The sequence below is a fragment of the Cryptotermes secundus genome, unplaced genomic scaffold (genome assembly GCF_002891405.2).
Source record: "Cryptotermes secundus unplaced genomic scaffold, Csec_1.0 scaffold1170, whole genome shotgun sequence".
NCBI classification, from domain to species: domain Eukaryota; kingdom Metazoa; phylum Arthropoda; class Insecta; order Blattodea; family Kalotermitidae; genus Cryptotermes; species Cryptotermes secundus.
In genome coordinates, this window is record NW_019738365.1 from 180,628 (window position 1) to 201,482 (window position 20,855).

The 20,855-nt window shown below is 40.0% G+C and overlaps 1 protein-coding gene across 2 annotated transcripts in view; it reads left to right on the forward strand.

The window, feature by feature from the left end:
- Positions 1–20,855, forward strand: part of LOC111870997 (hemicentin-2) — a 322,577-nt gene that overhangs the window by 72,408 nt on the left and 229,314 nt on the right. The gene's annotated exons all lie outside the window — the stretch shown is intronic.

Consider the following 20,855-nt stretch of genomic DNA (forward strand, 5'->3'; position numbering starts at 1 on the left):
AGTGTAGTGTTGGATTTTACACCAAACAGTTACAGTTTTTCTGTTTCTTACTGAAGATGATTGATGTTAGGAGTAAAAACATTTTCTGCAATCGTTCTCTGGAGACCACATCTAGAATTTAACCCCACCTAGAGGGGGTTGTAATTTCTTTTCCTTGTGTTTCTCCTCGTGTGTTTCATTGGATCCGTTTCGCTTATATCATGCTGACATTTTTCGATTTCGAGAGAAAATATTCTCTTTCGTGTGTAAGTTTGCTTATAGCTACATTTAAAGGATCTGTACCCTGTCTAAAGAGAATTTCAATTTCCGTCTATTATGGTGTTGTATCTCATTTTCACGGCAATTTTATCTTGTCTGCCGCTCTATAATTTTGATGTCAACAAAATACATTCCTTCAGAGTATTCATTGCTTGTTTTCAATGTGTCCGACCGAGTAAGAATGTCCTCGACTTAGTCTGGAAAAATTCAAAATAATAACCCTTATTCTGATCTTCGTTATATGACGAAACTGCATCAACTGAAGCAGTTACTTATCATAGACTAACGTGAGAAACAAGGACCGCGCCATAGCTCAAGCGGTTAGTCGCTGGCTTCCCACCGCGACGGCCCGGGTTCGATCCCGGGTCTGGTCAAGTGGGATTTGTGGTGGACAAAGTGGAGCTGGGGTATGTTTTCTCCTAGTACTTCGGTTTCCCCTGCCAATCTTCATTCCACCAATTGCTCCACGATCACCCTCACCTATCGTCTGGGGCTGGTACAATAGGCCAGAAGTGGCCGAAGTACCAGGGACTTAGTCCCACCCCACAAGCAATAAAAAAAACGTGAGAGACAAATTGCAATTGGTGAACATCAAAGGATTTGAAAGGAAGCAGTAGTGCTGTCTTTCAATATTCAGTCCCACAATTTGTCTGGATGAACTGAGGAAAGTGACTGAATACCTCATTTCACTCGAAGTCAAGACAACAGAACCAAGACGGAGAATTATTTCTTTTTGTCTTTCCAGTCCCATCTCTCACTCGGGCTATGTTATCACTCACTCACTCTCATGGAGCTGAGTCCTTCTTGAGAAGCTACCAGGTGTGCAGCTACTCAAGAATTTCCCAGCACTTTATGGAACTCAAAGGTTCATTACCGTGTTCAAAAGAGCCCTCCGCTGGTCCCTATCCTGAGCCACATCAATCCAATCCATATGATCCCATCTTATCTCTCTAAGATCCATTTTAATATTGTCCACCCCCCTACGGCTTGGTCTTGCCAGTGGTCTCTTTCCATCTGGCTTTCCCACAAATATCCTATATGCATTCATCTTCCCCATTCGTGCTACTTGCATGCCCACCTCATCGTCCTTGACTTTATCATTCTAATTATATTTGGAGAAGAGTACAAGTTACGAAGCTCCTCATTATGCAGTTTTCTCCAGCCTCCTGTCACTTCATCTCTCTTCGGTCCAAATATTCTCCTCAACACCCTGTTCTCAGACACCCTCAGTCTTTGTCTCCGGCTGTGTTATGGTTTTGAAAATGCAAGGAATTCAACTTACCTCCCCCTTCGAGTTCCAAATAAATATTCAACTACGTTAATTGTAAAAGTGCGCTGTCAATCGCCATTCCACTTCAATAACTTTTGTTTTGGAGCAGTTTAATCTTCCCGTAGTTTGATGGCCATTAATATAAACGAAGTTCCTACTGCTAATGGTTCCCAATGTTAAGAAAATATCGCCCTAATTAAGCATGTCGTGTTTTGGGAAGGTAACAGTGTCAGTAGGATTAAAATAAGGGAAATATTCGGATTCTGATGTCAGAGCAGAAATTACTTGCAAAAGGAGATGGTTATTCCTGAATTTTATTAAAGCGGTGCCCGATTCGAACCTTGGGCTGGGCAGTATGCACGCACACAAAGATTCTCATGAGTTTACTGAGCCGTTCCAAAAAAATGCGGAAGCGCTAATTTTGAATGGGCTAAAACCAAATCCACTCAACAACCTTCCATTTACCATAAGAAGTCCTTATGTTCTCGTCTCATTTGCCGTCAGATAACTTCCTGTGTAAATACAATGTCCTTAAATAACGTAAATTCATCAAGCCATAAGAGGCTGCAAAAAGAAGACTCTATGTGTGATTTAAGTGACATTAAGACCGTTATAAAACCGTTGGCTGGATAAGACTAGTGAAGACTGAGAATCATAGTACGTGCGTAACGGTGAACTGTGAAGTGTGTAGATGAGCGATAGCTCTGTAATTGCCTGTAGTCCCGAGTTATATGAATAAGGTGTCAATAATTGCAATAATCCAATCCCGAAACCGCCTCATAAGTTACGAACAAAACCCCTACACGGACATTATTATCATATCAAAAGCACTGAAAATTACTTTTTAAATAGCGAAACGAGCATGCATGACCAGCAAGAAAAAGAGCAAAAAAAAAGGTTAACCGTATCGAATTGAAGTACGACATATAGCAGCATGTATCCCTGGGCCTGTTTAGTAGACGAAAGCTCAGGGAATGTTTAAAAGTTTGAAGTCATGGCTTATCTTCGCAATTTCAGAACCACTAGTTGCTTCTAGACATGTATGAATATTCTGTCATTTCTCCCAACATGCAAGCAAGTAGGAAATTTTATTTGTCGAAATACTTCTTTTTTTTTCAGCCTACTTCCTTTTTTTTTTAATAAGGAAGGTTTAGATATCTCTTTACCGTCTGTGTGTCTGTGTGTTAGTTGGTCAGGTCGGGTACATTGCTGCTGTCCTCGCCATCACAATCTTTATTTCGAATCCCATCGGGACCCATGACTTTATTTTTATTCTTTAAAAAACTTTTATTCATCTCTGTGTGTCGGGTCGGGTAAATTACTGTCTGCCCGCGCCAGTACAATCATTCAACATGTTCACATATTTTCAACAAAGTTATGACACTTCGAGTTTATTTTTCAAAATGGACATATGTCCGTCTGCCATTAACAAGTTAAGTACGGAATCACCTGAGGGAATATTCAGTTAAATCTACAGTATACACAAACACTTAAGTCTTCAACAAAGGAGATTGTCCTTTGAATGTTGTTTTGTGTTTGTGGATACTAACGTCCGTGCTAGACTTACATTGCCACTGGCTTCTTGATGTTCCCTATCTTCCCGGATCAATACATCCGTGCTGACGCTCCAGTCCTCTTTTGCAGAGTGTTTCGTATTGTTTATGGACACGAATGCTACAAGAGTAGTTTTATATGAATAAGATACAAATTTATTTACATTATCAGGATATTATGGGACCAGCTCGAGAGCTACGCAGGATAACATTGATTGATTGTTAGGATATTTAACAACGCCTTTCTGCCTTGCTACATAAGCGTTCAGTTGGAAAGAAAAGTGAGTAAGGCCGTACTATAGCTCAGGCAGTTAGTCGCCGGTATGTAGTTTCGAGACCGGGTCAGGTCATGTGGGATTTGTAGTGGATAAAGTGACACTGGAGTGGATTTTCTCCGAGTACTTCTGTTTCAACTGAAAATTCTTACTCCATCGACTGCTCCACGTTCATAATCATCTGTCATCCGGGGCTGGTGCAGTAGCGCAGTTAGTGGCCGACATACCAAGTTAACTGAGTCTCTCTCCACCCCAGGAAACTAGAAAAAGAGAAATAAAAATGAAAAGCGAGTAAAAATATTGGAGCTATCTTGACTTACCTGATAATGTTAACTCGGACATCACTCGGAACTATAACAGTAGGCAGTGCAGTAGAAATTTAAACGGGGCGCTTCTCAACTAGAAGTCTAGAGCATACAGGTACATCGACTTGCCCGATAAGACCAAACTTTTACCACATATCTGAAACTCCAGTCTGTACAGGACTCTTGATGTAATCTGTTGATTGCCTGCATCAATTCCATTTTAACATTCCCATTCATGTGCACCGGTAGCTATAGGCTTGAGGGAAGTGTCGGGAAGGGGGTGGGGGGGGGTGAAGCATATTACTAGCGCCGATATCCGGTAATGTGTGGAGACTCAAATGATCGTTAGTCACATGATTGGTCTCTTCAGGGAACGTAACATGTTTTATCTAAATACTGGTTACATCAGAGGAACAAAAATATAAGGCAAATAATGTTATATTTTAGCGTCCTGTTGCACTGATTTAAGTCCATGATTTATTTTATCCGTCTTCTAGTGCATACATTCATCTATCCCCTCTTCTCACTCTCGCTACATGTTTCGGCACAAATGTGCCATCTTCAGGTGCTGATCCAATCCACGACAAACTAGTTCATTGCATGCCTTGTCTATACATACTAAAATAACTAAAATATATATTNAAGGCAAAGTTGTCCCTGTGCTTAACCAATTAAGCATTACGCCATGAAGGCGCATGGAGGAGTGGATGCATAAATCCACATTTTTATGACCTCGGAACTAGTTGGAGGTGAGTGGTCAGCTTCACGCCCAGGTCGATTTACCCCCGGGGAAAAAACCCCAGTACCCATTGGATAGGAGGCTGGGTGGACCCCAGAGCCGGACTAGACGACATGGAGAAGAGAAAATTCTTGATCCTACAGGGACTCGAACTCCGACCCCTCTGTTGTCCAGCCCGTAGCCAGTCGTTATACCGACTGCTTAGGAACAGCACTAACCCGCGGAAATATTTATTTTGCTTGAGCAAATGCAATTATGAGTCATGTCGATTTTAATTGAAAAGTTTTTCCCAGCTATCAAGAGATAGATTTAATTTGTTCCTTCGAAACATTGGTACCTATTAGCAGACTGCCCGATGTCATAACTATAAATCTTGAACCAGTCATTATGAAATCTGGTATGCGTATCATTGCATCTGAGCCCGTCTCAACGTACTTCATAAATCCCTCCCATCAGCTTATATGTCTGTATGTGTGTCGCTTCTTTCGTTGCTATGTAACGGCCCAGTAAACGTGTTCCCGTGGCAACAAATACTTACAACAATAGAAGATATGTTTGACGCGTGTGACTGTGTGTCTGTCAATGCATCCACATACCGTTGCTAGGTAACAACTCGGTAAAGACGTTCCCGGAGCAACGAAGAATTATTGGAGGCGTCGTTTTCTATGCAGTCGTATCAAAGGAAAGTAGGCAGGCGCTGGTTATCCCACAACTTATTACAAGTATTATGTTTTTGGATACGATCTATCATCTTGTCTATTTAAAAAAAAAAGTCCTTTTCTTTTTCAAAACACAACGTTTCGGAGACTTATTGTTATTGCGTTGTGTCCAGTTACGAGCAGGTACGTATCTTAGACTCGCATGCTCGTTAGAAGATTTCTGATTTCAGAGATGGGCATGATGATCTCCATCCCCGCTGCTGAAGCAGCCAGGATGTGGAGATGACATCTCATTTATATCTACTCCCGAGGATAAGGCACACGAAATCTTACCTCCAGCTCGCATATTCGTCCTCAGGACATTACACTTTGGCACAAGGAAACCTTATCTTACATCCCTGATGGTTCTAATTTCATGTACCACTCTCTTATTGAATTTAGGTTACAGAATCTGTATAAATGCTTTCTAATATTGTGGAATTATACGGGTATACTTCGTCATAGATAGAAGAGATATTTTGGAACAAATACTCTAGCTTAATTTCGAAGAGTTGTCACACGTTTTGTTCAACTTTACAGTCTGAAAACCTCAAGTGCCTTAGGATCAAATTTGTACAGTTAGCTATGTTGCTTTCATCAGTTATATTTGGAACTCTTTCTCAGATTTTATGACCTGTGTGCGTGAGTGAAGTTTGTTAAAATTTAATACATTCACCTATTCGTTTGGATAGCTTAGTACGATATATGATATGTCTTCCTCACACTCACACACGCACGCACGCACTCAGTCTCCGTCGTATCTCTACACCAACCCCTAAACCAAGTTTTAGAATTATATTTACATAACCCGAGGGAAAATCCCTGGGGCCTGCAAGGAGGATATTATCGTTATGAATTTTTATGATCTTTCCCTTATGCATATACAAATTACTATAATTAAATGCATGTGTGAGCCCTTATTACGTCAGAGCGGCAGGAGAAAGTGATGTTTATACAGTCAACAGTTTTCACGTCGAAGCTTCTAGCGCACAAAATTGCTGTCTTATACACACATTGGGCATTAGACTCTCGTCAACTCGGCGAGAGGAGGGAATACACTTAAGTATGAGGGCGATATTTTAGTGGTATACATACTGCGAGGAAACTTCAGGAACCCTGCGTCACTCTAGCTGCTTGTCCTGCATTAAACATCTCGTCACAGCAAAAGTTATATTTAGGAAAAAAAAAACTTATACTCGTAGAAAGATCAGGTATAAAAGCCTTCTATTAAAATATCTATGCATTGTTTCTCATAGACAGTGAACAGTTTAGACTGGTGACTGGCCACTGTATATTAAATGACACGCATGGACACATGGACTTCTTGCGCATGTGCAGGACTCATTTTGTAAATGTCTATCTTTGACCAAGCATAGAATATAGAACTTCGCGTCTGCATGATAAGAGACGAGATCTTAAAGTGGCTTCAATCAAAACGATTCCTGCCGTAGCATTAAGAACAGGTCTCTTTGAAAGGTCGTAGATAGACCGGGAGTGCATTATAGACCCTGTAGTTGTCTGAATGCTTGGGGCGCCTGGAAGTAATCCCTTGCGTGTCAGTGTAGGACACAGAAGACCACATGTAGGCGGAAGAATATTTAAAATATTTTAGAGAGATGAAATATTGTAATATTTATATTATAGTTAATTGGATTTAACTAACTAAGGGGAGAATCCACTGGGGCGTGTTTGTGTTAGCTGCGATAAACCTTCATATTCCATTATACCTGTGTTACGTAGGTACGTGGTATTATCCTCCACATTAAAAAGTAAGCTGTGCAGATTATGTGAGGTGCTATATATATACATATTATAAAGCAAAGCAGGAAAGTACACTCAGCTGAAATTTCAGTGAATGGATAGGAGTAACAATGAGCAACTAGACATGGCGGTAACGCGGTAGAACGGTAGGCTTATTGGGAAGAGGACAGGTTACTTTTAAGTGTCAGTTATCTTGATTTTCCTTAGTCTTCTTAAGTACGTGGCTCCTTCCGAAGAAACATCTCAAGCCTTTTGACCATAAGTAACCACTGCAGATGAAACAAGAGCAACCAACTACTCACGTTGGTTCCTCGCTCACGGATTTTTCTACCCCAAAGATGGAAGCGATACGTTCCTCCGAAACGTCCTTTTACACAAGATCTACACGGCGCCACATCCAACAAGACGTAATTCTTAAAAATATAATTAGCTGCGAAACAGATTAGAAGCTTCTTTACATATTGTTCATATTTGAGGTATATGAATCATTTCCAGTGGAAATGGATACATATTCTCTTTGTAGTCTGTACCAAAATTAAATTGAAATGTGATCCCTGTGATTGAAAGTATTGTTTTACATGATGGATAAGTTCCTACATCTCGATTATAATAATTTTGTTATGAATTAGACATTACGGAATCATTTTATTTTAGAAAGAGTCCAGAATAAACCAAATGACAACATGAATTGTAACCGGATACTCTTAAGTAAGGTTGAAGTTGTTTTTTTAGTTTCCGTTACTCCTTGTGAATTATTCAAATGTTAAAACTTCTGGAAGTTGCGAAACGGAGTATAGCACTGCCCTCCCGCGACGCTTTCACTTTAATCTCTAACAGTTTCTTGAGAAGTCCAAATGTATTGTTAAAATAGAGTGTCATGATATGTCCCTGGACTTTATTTTAGAAAGAAGGGCAAGTGGGAGGACATGCTGCGGCAATGATAAGTCAGATACGTTCAAGCCCCGAAATATTAAAACATTCCTGAAATTGCAAAGTTTCTCTTCCCTTGACAAATGTACACAAATGGATGTCTTATATCAACCTGCTTTTTAAATGCCGGGTTGGGACGTGGGGTCATTTTCTTCTTCTGCAAAACTTTGCAACAAGGGAAACATTTATTTCTTTCCCTAATTTTCGCAGAGTCTTGTGGGAATGTTACAGTCTTTGCACCTTCGTAATGGTATCCTTCAGCTCCCGTTTGTTAGTAGACGTATAATTGTTATTGTTGTCTTGCATTCACCTTGCTTGTATATTGTTAGCCTACTGACAGTAGCGAAATCATTATATAGATATGCGTAACATCTCGAACGAGAGCAAATTTAAGAGCCAAAAATTGTTGGGATCTCAGGAAAATTAATATTTTATTTTACTGAATAACCCTTATTTATTGAAAAAAGCTTATTGTGCCGAAGTATAACGCGTTCTTTCTTTCATTTCTACCCTGTACGTTGAAGGACTGGCAGGATCATAATTAATAACTATAATAACTATAATATAATATAATATATAATATAATAATATAATATAATATATAATTAATAACTATAACTATAGCTGATTTATATTTGTAATAACTATAAAAGTTTGTAATCAATTTCGGCGAATATTTTCAGTAATACAGATCCCGACGTGCCTTCAGAGATTTGCAATGTGACTATATTAATAATCTTTACCATATGGAAACTGACGTCCGACCTGGATGGTTTGAATCAATTAAAGGTCTAGTGTGTGCAGACTATCGAACTCTCGGATTAATGGATTTAAAGATATACATCTTTCAGTAAAATTATTTACTCAAAATATTTATAGGTGAATTTTTTGCAAAACAACCAAACAATTGTAAAATATTATTTTTAGTGCCGTCACAAATTTGTAATTGCATTACATGTTGCATAAGAGTTCGTCTTTACTGCAAGAAGTAAAATAATTAGATTAAATTTGTAATTATTGGAGATGCCGGATATTTTTTGGGGTGGGGTTGTGCTGGCACTGGTGGTAATATTCTTAGTCAGTTCAGATTAATGTGTGCTTGGATTAACGTGAGCACGGGTTACCTAAGTTCCGCTATACGTATCTGGTATTGAGTTATAAATTTACTCTTGAATGAACTTCACACAAAAATTCACATATCTATCCTCATAGTTGCTTTACACGTGGAAATAATATAGCGTGCCGGTTACGCTAGTTGAGCGGTCTTAAGGCATATACTGTCTTCGCTCGCTCGGAAACCGGGATCGTGGGTTCGGATCCGGCACAAGGCATAGATATTTGGTATGTCTATGTTTCTTTTCTCTGTGTGTTGTCCTGTAGAGGCCTTGCGACAACCTGGTCAATCGTCCAAGGGGTCCTACCGTCTGTAAAATGATTATGAAACTGAAAATTAGAGGCCTGGGCACAAGGGAGCTGTAGAGCCAGTGACAATAAAAATAATATGGCGTAAACAGTCTTTGCAATTCGTTAAAACGTCTGTTTGCCATGCCATAACTCAGGCGGTTAACTGGTGGCTTCCCACCTTGGCTGTCTAGCTTCGATCCATGACCAGGTCGTGAGAGATTTTAGGTGGACAGAGTGGCATATGGCGGTTTATCTCCAAGCACTTCAGTTTCCCGTGACAATTCTCATTGCATCAAGTGTTTCACATTCATTAGCCATCGTATCATCTGACGGTATATAGCGATGTTAAATAATCACCATAAAACAGGAAAGAGACTTATTTCACCATCGTATTTCATTAATTCCCAAGCACGCGATCATGTTGTTGTTGATGTCGGGAAATAAATTATAGAGATCATGCAGCCTACACGAATGCGATGTTCACGATTCACGAATATCAATTGGAGACCGTACAGAGTGATTCTAAATTTCTCGTAATGTCCAGCTTTACGGAAACCCCGACAATAATTTAGAATCACTATATGTTACTATAATCTTCTCTTTGTTTACAATACGAAGAAAATAAAAAAGTAAAGCTACCCCTGTAACATGCCATGGAGGCCCACAGGGTTGTGAGGTTGTTGCTCCCACATATTCTAGATAATCGACTCACAGATGGCGGTAAGGTTGTCAGCCTTACGTGCCGGCCGTCCTTTATCCTCCAGGAAGATTTGTGGTACTCATTTCTGTTAGAGGTTGAGTCGACCCCAGGGCCACAGTGCGGCTGGAAGGGTTAGGTAAATTGAAAATATCCACCTCATCTGGACTCGAACCCGCGACTTTTCAGCTTGTAGCACAGTACCTCAACCAACTACACTACCGCGTACCCGAATACAAGGAGGCCTGAGCCTGAGAATAAACAATATTTACTAGCTTGAGGAAAAGGAAGAGGGGTTTAAATTAATATTTTTATGAGTTACTGTATTAACGATATTGGTTCAGACGTCCGATAGGCCCTTGCAGGTGAAAGTCACGGATTGTAGTCATCTCCTTTTTGTCTTGCCCACCACTGCAGTAGTGTGAACCACAACGTTTAACAACCAATATAGGATACTAAACATCAGTCTCGTCGTCGTCATGACGTCAGAGAAGTGCCCTTTGCGAAATATTAGTATTGCCTTCTCATCTGTATTCTGTTCCAGTTCCGTGCATTACAGAGCAGTTTCCACTGTTTCGTTTTGTAGCTGTTGACCCTTGCTCTGCGGAACGACAGATGAGTACATATTGAGCTGTAGGCCTGTATCTAAGTGTCAAGCATGGTTAATTAACTGGTTCTTAAACTTACTCAGCCTTGTAAGATTTGAGGCTTTCACGGCGGTGACTATGAAGAAAGCAGTTTTCTGGGATTTGGCACCGTGTATATGTGGTGTTAACCGACGTNTACTCAGCCTTCATTCCCACTTAACAGTGTTGAAAGGCCGTCTCATTAACAGCATAATAAAGAAAATGACTCATTTTTCAAGCAGAATGATGTCTTTACATTATTAAAATATCGGTAAATGTGTTAACGCCATTATGTAGCTAAATATAAAATCAGAACTAATTCCGTTAAGCCTTTCAACTCGATCAACGTGAAGAATGTCTGAATAGAAAACTTTTCTACGTTACCACAGAAATGTTTATTGATCTCTCGTAGTCAGTGTTCTATAAAACGATGAGATATTTTATAAGGCGAGGAAAAGTATATACTGTACATCTAAGTTATCAATCCAGATTTCACCTCAACGAATTTTCCATAAGAACTTATGTACTACCTAAGATTAATTACGGAAGTTTCCATACAGTTCTTGACAGTGTGGTTACTCCTTCATCTTATTCCGATATTAGTCTGATATATACAGGCGTTTTTACAGGAGAGCATTATTATACGCTGTAGAAGTCACAGCTTGAGGCGAATATCCGCAGTAATTTAACAGCGTTTCTTGTGTCCTCATTATTCTATGACAGGACCTAGTTTTGTCTCTGACACTTCAATGTCAAAAAATTATAGGAAAATATGTTTTTAGTCTTTGTGTTTTCCTGCTAAATGTTATCGAATTATTTGTAACGTTAATTTGTCTGGCATATTTTTGGGTGGCACATTTCTTCGCATACAATAGTATGACTGTCTTTCTCTTTGTGAATGAATCCACTCATTGAACAGCTCTGGTTTTTTTTTTTTTTTTTCACTGGCTCTACAGCTCTCTTGGGCCCTGGCCTCTGATTTTTCAGAGGCGTGATCATTTTACAGACAGTAGGACACCTTGGACGGTGATCAACTCGTCTTAAGGCCTCTACCTAAACACAGGATAACACAAACACAAAATAAACACATACACATACCAAACATCCATGTGTTGTGTAGAATTCCATCCCACGATCCCGGCTTCTGAGCTAACGAAGATAGTGTATACCTCATACCGCTCGGCTACCGTGACAGGCAATCTCATATACATCCACTTTTACAAATTATTCTACAAAAATTCTTCTGAGATGAGTTCACCAACCAACACGGGCACGGCAGCGTATTCGGGTTCTTATTTCATCGAAATTCGTGCGGTTTACACAAGAAAATGCTAGAAAGAACAGCCTCTGTGCTACAAGGTAGGCACGCAGATAAACTGCAGAAACGAGAAATGCTCTAGTAAACCCCAATGACTGACACAGGTGGTTTAACAGGCATATTAATGTATCAGGATGGATATGTTAAGATTTGTTACGGAAAACATGGAAAATATGCGAGATTTGATGATGTTTCATCGTGGTCAGAAAAAAGATTACTGACGTTTTTGATGTTTTGGAGGAACATATAAAGGTACCCTTCATATGGAGGCAGTAAGTTCCTCCGCAACGTCGGTAATGACATATAAGACTACTTGGCGTTATATTCTAGGAGAGAGCGAGTATTAGAGTTGGAAATCATTTTGTGCATATATGAATGCGAGGAACCGTTGAAAATTCATTAGACATTTCTCGTTGATACTTAGACAGACGTTAGATTGTGTTTTTATGCCCTACGTTCTGTCCTAACACGTATTATGCCCTCTTGCGTGATCCGATTCAGATTAATTATGAAATAAAGAATTATGTTTCTCATTTTATAGGACTTCTCTTATGGAGGATCGTTCCGTTGCAAGGACACGCCCCCGCACAAGGCAGGATCAGTCTTGACTGTACTGCCGGCTATTTAGCACAAAAGAAGTATTCGCACACTTCAGGAATCTTAATGATGCTCATACAGCTGTTTTGTAGTTACATCTATTCAGAGGATGATATAATTAGGCTGTACAGCTTCGGAGTCGCTGAAAATACAAGGATATGGGACATCCTTTAAATTTTAATTACAGTTTCAGAGTTTGACGATGTTTTATTAAAGGGTTACAGTAAAGAGGATTAATATTTCTTAGAGTAATGACTGCTGAATGTTAGTATATTCGACACTAAAGTTGTAATTATCACTGTAGCTTCTCAAATAATTAGAATGTGTTTGGAACTAGAGCAGCGCCCGGCGAATGCCGTTCTAATTATCATGCCGACAGCCTGACTAGGAAGTTGCGGCCGCCGTTCTCTTCTTTCTAGCACCTGTTGTGTAGATTAAATAACTTTCTATGTAATTGCATTCAAGTTTCAGTTGAAGCAACTTTATTTGTAGTGCAGGAAATATATCGCGGAACATTTGTCTCTAACTACAGTAGTTAGACCAAACTTGGTTTTCAATACGAGTTAGCTAAAGTTGTAAATTTGTTTCTGTTGTGGTTAATTTATTTCGACTGCAGAACTTGTATTGTGACATTTGCATCTGAAAGATAAGTAATTGCTCTGTATTTAGAGCGATTTATGATAATAATAAATGCAAATTTAAAATTTATTTGAAACTTATTAGTAGCTTGTAGTAACATTTATAAATTATAGGAAGTTAGTCTTCGAAAATGATTAGCAGGAGCTTAAAATACAACGTATTCATGAACAGTCATTCCCCAGGAAGGAAGTATCGCACTACTGCCTGCAAATAGTTGAATGAACGTGAAACTACTGGGTTTAGCGAACAATGACCCAGCCTGAAGGGTTGTGTCTGCGTTCTTCAAATCATGTTTACCCATGAAATGTCAAGTTCAGTTTACGGCAGTTCTGCCTCGAAAATTTGGTACATTTGAAACCTTAATGCTCCTGAGAATTTGTGTTGAAAAGAAAGGAAAATACGTTACATTATCTTTGATACATATTTTTTTTTCCTTGGCACTACAGCTCCAGTGGGCCTAGGCCTACCTCCATGAACTTCTCCGTTCACTTCGGCTTTTCTAGATCTTACACATTCGGTATGACTCCTTGGGCGGGTGATCAGCCCGTCGCAAGGCCTCTACCTGTACACAAACACAGAAAAACGCACACACACAAACTAAACATCCATGCCCTGAGTGGCATTCGAACCCACGATCCCGGTTTCCAAGCGAGCGAAGACAGTACATGCCTTAGACCGCACGGCTACCGTGACCGGTCTTTGATACATATAGTGTTTAATTATTATTAATCAGTGTTAGTTTAATTATTAATTACATGTAACTAATAGAGTTTAGCTAATAACTTAACTTGAATTAAGTTCATACATATGAGCGCTTTTATTTTAAGGAAGCTCTGTAACCTAATTTTCTGAAGCGGGCTTATGCGAGTTCATTCTTGTCTGTGTCTGTGTATGTCCCCTATCAACTTTTGATTATCTGAACAAATATTTATGAAATTTGGTATGTATATCATGACAACTGAGTCCATCTCAACAGCATATTTCACAAGTTCCTCCCATCATTCTGTGTGTTTGTATGTCTTTCCACTTATCGTTGCTAGACGACGGCTCGGTAGTAACTTTACTGCGGCAACAAATAGCATGCAGCAATACAACAATCGTTGGACGTGTCGATTTTTATGCGATCTTTGTCGTATCAAAGGAAAGAAGGCGATTAGTTATTCCCCGAACTATTTGTGTTCTAGCGTTGTGATCATAATGTTTATTCAGAAGTCCTTGATTCACAGAAGGAACACTCATTAATTTCTTGTCAACAAGACCCTTCGTTGAATAGGCTGCAGTTTGCCAATGGAACTCTAGCATTAGTGACAGGAACGCTCGTTGGACAGGTCGTGCCTTGCAGGAAGAAAACAAAGGGTTTTCTGTCTTTCATGATTCGTATGCTTAGGACATTGCGAAATCAGGAATTTTATAACTTGTACTCTTTGCGAAATAATAATTACAATGATCAAGTCAGGGAGGGGCGGTCAGAGTAGCCGAGCTGTCTAAGTCATGCTCACTTCGCTCACTCGGAAGCCGGGATCGCTGGTTCGAATCCCACACAAGGCATGGATGTTTTGTGTGTGTATGCGTTTATTCTGTGTTTGTGTTGTCCTGTATTTAGGTAGAGGCCTTGCGACGGGCTGATCACCCGTCCAAGGAGTCCTACCGTCTGTAAAATGATCAATGAAACTGAGAAATCAGCCCTATGCTCCAAAGTGGGAGCAAGGGAAGAGAAAAGAAGTCAGGGAGGATGAAAGGGGCAGGGCATGTAGCACACACGGAGTAGGAGCAATGCATAGAGGGCTTTGTTGGGAAAGCCTGAAGTAATAGGCCAGTAGGAAGAATTAAACGTAGGTGGGAGAATAATATTAAAATATATCTTGGAGAAATAATATGGTGTGGTATAGATTGAATTCATCTGGCTCAGGATAGAGATCGGTGGAGAGGTCTTACGAATACGGCAATGAACTTTCGGGTTTCCATTCCACTACGATAAAAACTTGCTAACAAAGAACAGCAAATATGAACGCGACCAGTGGGTTCACCACAGAACGCCAGAAGAGTAAGTACCCCCACAGGCCGCGAAATAGCTCAAGCGGTTAGTCGCTGGCTTCCCACCTCGGCGGCCCGGGTTCGATCCCGGGTCTGATCAAGTGGGATTTATGGTGGACAAAGTCAACTAATTTCTTTTAAAGTACCCACACACAAAACTACAGAGAAAGCATACAACACAACTCTTCCCTCACATCATATTCTTAATTTTTCAGATAAACCACCCCACGCAGGAAGACAAGTGGCCGTCATCACCAGCAATATCCAACCGAGTAACATAAAAGGACCAAAATTCGGAACATACAATTTCATCCATAAAATCACACAAGAGACCACTAACACCAACAACATACACTCAGACAATACCCACGTCTCCATAAGGACGAAAGTGCGAAACATATTGCCGCCCACCCCACCACCACATTTCACCCATAAAACTCCCCTATACACAACAGGACAGTTTTTATCGAAGCTAATAGTAATAATATTAGAAAATATTTACTAATATTCGACAAGTAGTTTTAGTGGACTTCAACGTTGTAATCCTATGTAAAATATTTTTATATGTAAAGACTATTAACAATGGATCAGTTGCGTCATCCAAGTTAGTAATGAACGTGAACATATTTTATAGTTTGTAAACGCCTGAGAATAGCCGGTAAGGACCGAAATATACGTATGATTATATAGCGCGAAAACATTTTAGGCTGGGGTCACACGAGCGAACAAAATGCGTCCGTTGTAACGAAAGTCGTGACGTCCGTTGTAGAAATAAACAAGAGAGGCGAATGCTACGCTTTCTTCTGGCTCCATTGCAGACAAAAAACGACGCACCGCATTCTGCAACTGTGTGGTGTCCTCAGCAACGTCTGTCATAAAGTACGTTCGTTTCAACGGACGTACTTCGTGCCCTCGTGTGGCCCCAACCTTAATGAACTAACTGATTTATCGAAGAATTTGATTCTGTTGGATATTTATTGAAAGTATAAAGGTGTTGTGGTCGACGAATATACGAGTGACGTACACAACAGGATGTCAAACATTCGAATGAAGATAATCCTTGAGTATGTGAACTCTAGTTGTGGCTGCTGAAGGAGTACTTAGCTTCATGGAGTTAGTCGGTTAATTAAGCCCAGGACAAGGGAATACGCGATTTACTAACAAGAACAACGTATGAGATTGTATTGCGCATTGCGTTATATTTAGGAGTTTCCAAGATTTATGTGTATTTCCTCAGGGAACAATCCCAGAGGAGGAGGGGGTAAGAGCCCTTCCCCAAATTCCTATCCGAGTGGTGCTGTACAGGATGTCCGGATTAAAGATATCCAAAATAAAATCGTTATATCCCAGAAAGCTTTCATTATACACATTTATGGGTTACACCATTACAAAATGAAACTACCAAAGTTTTTTTCTGCGTATATAACTTTCTCAATAAATTTAAATATGGGCTCCCTTGGTGGCACGACATATATCCAGGCTTTAAGTATGTTTGGTGTTACCGTAGCTACAGCGTCCCTTATGCCGGCTTTCAGGTGTTGTAGGTCGTTGATTTTAACCTGGTAGACAATGTTCTTCACATAACCCCACAAGAGAAAATCCACTGCGGTTAAATCTGGCGACCTAGGGGGCCAAGCAATTGGTTCATTTCTGCCGATCCATCTCACAGCCATCTCTCCCTCCAGATGATTCCTAAAATTTTGCAACAATGTAGCTGTGCTTGCGCGTAAGCCGGGTACGAAAAAAAAAACTTTCAGAGTTTTCCTTGCCGTTGACATAAACCAGATACGTGTATGAAAATTAGTTTCCGAGATATATATATTTTTTTTATTTTCGATACCTTTCATCCGAACATCCTATATTTATATCACATCCACATAGGGTTTTGGTGGAAGCAGAAGTTCCTTAACATTACCTAAATTAGGTTGTCCGGTCAGCCACATCAGCATACTATTGTATTCACCTTATAAGTAGTTGGCGGGTACGCTAGAAAGACTGGCTGACTTTACATGACAGATTTGTATCACTCAGTGTATGACACAAACTCCGTCCTAAGTGCAACAATTGTAGTTCTTTTGTCTTCTTTTCTTCTACACTACATGTTTTAAACTACGTGCAGTGTAACAGCTACGTGAGAGAAATACACCTGATGATGGCCATTTTCGGCCGAAACATGTAGTGTAGAAGAAAAGAAGACAAAAGAACTATAATTGTTGCACTTAGGACAGAGTTTGTGTCATACATTGTGTAGAGTGTAACAGGATGCTTAAATATAATATTGTGTCACTGACTTTGCATAACCATTCATTTCGTCGAGCAGCTGATCGTTAGGGCCCTCAGTTCCCTTTACATTGCGAAGAGTTCAGGACAATATTGGTCCTTATGACATTAGTGGAAACGTAGATATTAAATAAGGACACTTTTCTAGAGCTCTACATTTTTATTCTTTTCATTTACTTCCATCCTCTCAGTTTTCATCTTATAAGATCTTTTATTGGTGCAATTGATTGATTCTAAGGTCATTAGTTTCCATTGCGGAAATTTTGTGACGTCGATTTACTCGTAAATCGAAGATCCGCAATGGTTACATTTTTTTTAATTTAGATTTTAGCAATCAGAATATTACATAATTCTATAAGCTAAAGTGCTTATTACTCATTAGATATGCTAATGACTTGTGGCATGAACAGGTTGATATCCAGCGAAATCACCTGTATAATCTATAATTAGTATCTATATATTAACTTAAGAGTAGTTCACTTGGCCACAGTTGGAATGGTTACTGGGTAAGGTTTTGGAACGGAGTGGCCATGACGTACTTCTAGGTAACAGTACTCGTGCCCTAGAAACGGTCAGTGAAACCACAGAAAAACATTAGTCACTAGAGTCGATAGCATAACCGAGATTCGAAAGGAGTATAGCCACAACATATCTGTCGCTACAGCACGCTCTCCGATTCTGTTCTTACGGAGACATTCTGTATCTGTTGCATCACACAATAAACTTCTGTATGAAAAATTATAAAATTAATTATCTCGGTATTTTAGCAATGGCGAAATACGCGCAATTCTACAGATTTTTACTTAAGTAATTCCCCGGAGAACGATCCTTGTCTATATAGCGACGAACTGTAGATTGGACGGTCAAGGAATTAGGGTTCAATTCCCGGTAGGGGTAAGAGATTTTTCTCTTCTCCACAGCTTCCAGACTGACTCTGGGGCCAACCCAGTCTCAAACACAAGGCACCAGGGTAAAGCGGCAGGGGCGTGAAGCTTACCACTCACCACCATCTAATGCCAAGGCTAAGAATGGTGGAGCTATATCTCCACTCCCCCTTACGTCTACATGGCTGGGTTCGTAATTAATTGACCGTGAAGAAAAGTTTACCGTCCTTCTTGAAAAGACAATAGTCACTCAGCTACTCAAGAAATTCCACGCTTCCTGGAATCCGAGCATGTATACCGTGTTCATACAAGCCCGTCGTTTGTGGCTATCGTCATTGAGATTAATTCAGTTTCTGTGTGACTCTTCATTATATGCTGTGATTTTACCGAGTGGTTATGAGCCCCCAGTCTAACCCACATATGAAGGACAACCCCTTGTGGTCTGTTTGCGACCTCTTATGCGCTGTATTCACATATCTTTGTGCTGTCCATTTCTTCCGCAACCAGATGTGCCATGGTGACAACAATCTGGATCGTTGCTCTGTGGTATTAATGTCTGTTATTTATTGTGTGGTTTGTGTTCAGTTATTCAGTATAGAGGGTGTGGGTTTCCCCATGCACCGCGACTAATAGTCTATTGTACGTCCCCCTTTAATTTCTACTGTCTCCATACCCTACCGATACTGGTGCCCGCTATCGCCCCTTTCTGCCAGCGAGGTCGGCCCTCTACTGGCAGTGGTACCCGATAACTCTCCCCTTTTTGCCAGCGAGGTCGGCCCTCTACTGGGATTGGTACCCTATAATTTCCCCATCTACCGGAGGCATTGGAAACTACTTGGGCGGGAAACATTTTGCCTAATTTTGCTCAGAGGTCTCCTTTTACGTAAATATACGACACGGGGCCCACGGCTTAAAGTCCCTTCCGGAGGAATTGTTCCCTGAATTTTTCCACCCTTAAAAATTCCACGACCTCCGCCGGGTTTGAACCTTGAGTCATGAGGTGGGAACGTTACCCCTAGACTACGGAGGCCGCTCGTGGTGTGTGTTACTGTTATGTCGAGATACTGATATTGCTGAAGTCGGTATTCTTCTTTCCCTTGCAACAGATAATGCATTAATTATAAGTACGCCCATTAGCGAAGATGTAAATACTTCCCAGCATCCCTGAGCAGCATTTAACCTCTTTTTCGTTAAAAAGAAGGCGAATGCAGATTCTAGAATGGTCATTGTTAAATGTTTATTTATTCATGTTTTTTTAGTGCTGTTGGACATAACATAAACAGCTGGTGCAATAACGGTTGTTATCTTGTACAGGCTGTAACTCTCATTGCACATTATACAAATGTAATCACTTATGGTAATCTCTGGAATAAAAAGGCAGTTTGTCCCTATCAAGAGATGTAACCGCATGGGGAATCCACAGAGAGAAGAGAATGAAAAAGCTAGCGTGGAATGGGTGCGCTGTCCGGGAGAACTCAAGCCTCAAATCAAATTAATTTTCAGCGCGACTCTGGGTAGAATAACACAGAGCACTTACAGCGAGAGAAGGATCAAACTTATCTGCCGTGTAATAGATCGATACCGAGCACTCAGGATAAATTGACTGTTGAGTGTCTGATATTCCTGAGGGTCGTAGTTCGATGACAGAAGGCACACTTCTGCTATTCTCTTCAATAAAATTTCAGGAAAACGTATGTTATTTTGTGTATTTATCGATATTTATGTCTTATATTCTGATCTTAGTTCTGAGCACTAAGAGTATCTGCCTCTGGATCATGTGATCCATACTTCTTCTTCTCCTTCCTGCCCTTGCAGCCCAGTTTATAACTTAGCTTCGTCGACCGACATTGTCCAGAACTGCCTTTCCAACGCCTTCCATTACCGGTTTCAGTACTTTTTGGTATCGCACGTGGAAGTACTTATATCTTAACGTTCATCCCGTTTTCTAAGTCGACGTTAAGTTGTCCGTCAGATATTTTGTAATTATTTCTTAGTCAACTAATTAAATGGAGAAGGTGCTTTTTAAGAAGCCGGTAGTCGTTCAGCCTGTCACAGAATTCCCTGACAATATTTCCTCTCGATCTAGAAATATGTAAACGTACTATACAACAAACGGTGTACACGGAGCAAAGGTTAGAAATTAAGAGAATGATTCCAAGTCAAATTTCCATATATAACGTAATTGAAATATAAGTGAGTCGTTACTAAAGTATTAATTTTTGCAACTGCATTCAATTTTATTAAAATTTTTAGCTGGTTAGAAATGGGAACCTAATTTTTCCGCATCGAGGAGAATAAAATAATTTAATTATTACAGGAAAATGGTCTTTCATTCTACTTCGAACATAATATTCTCGAAAATATTGATTAGTTTTTCTATAGGATACATCTTTTTTACTTTCTTTTGAAAATGTTTCATGATCATTATGTTTTCAGTCTGTTTTTTGGAAAACTATAAACATTTATAATTTTTTTAATGCTATTGGGGTGGGACTAAGTCCCTTGTACTGCGGCCAATTCTGGCCTATTGTACCAGCCCCAGATGATAGGTGAGGGTGATTGTGGAGCAATTGATGGAATGAAGATT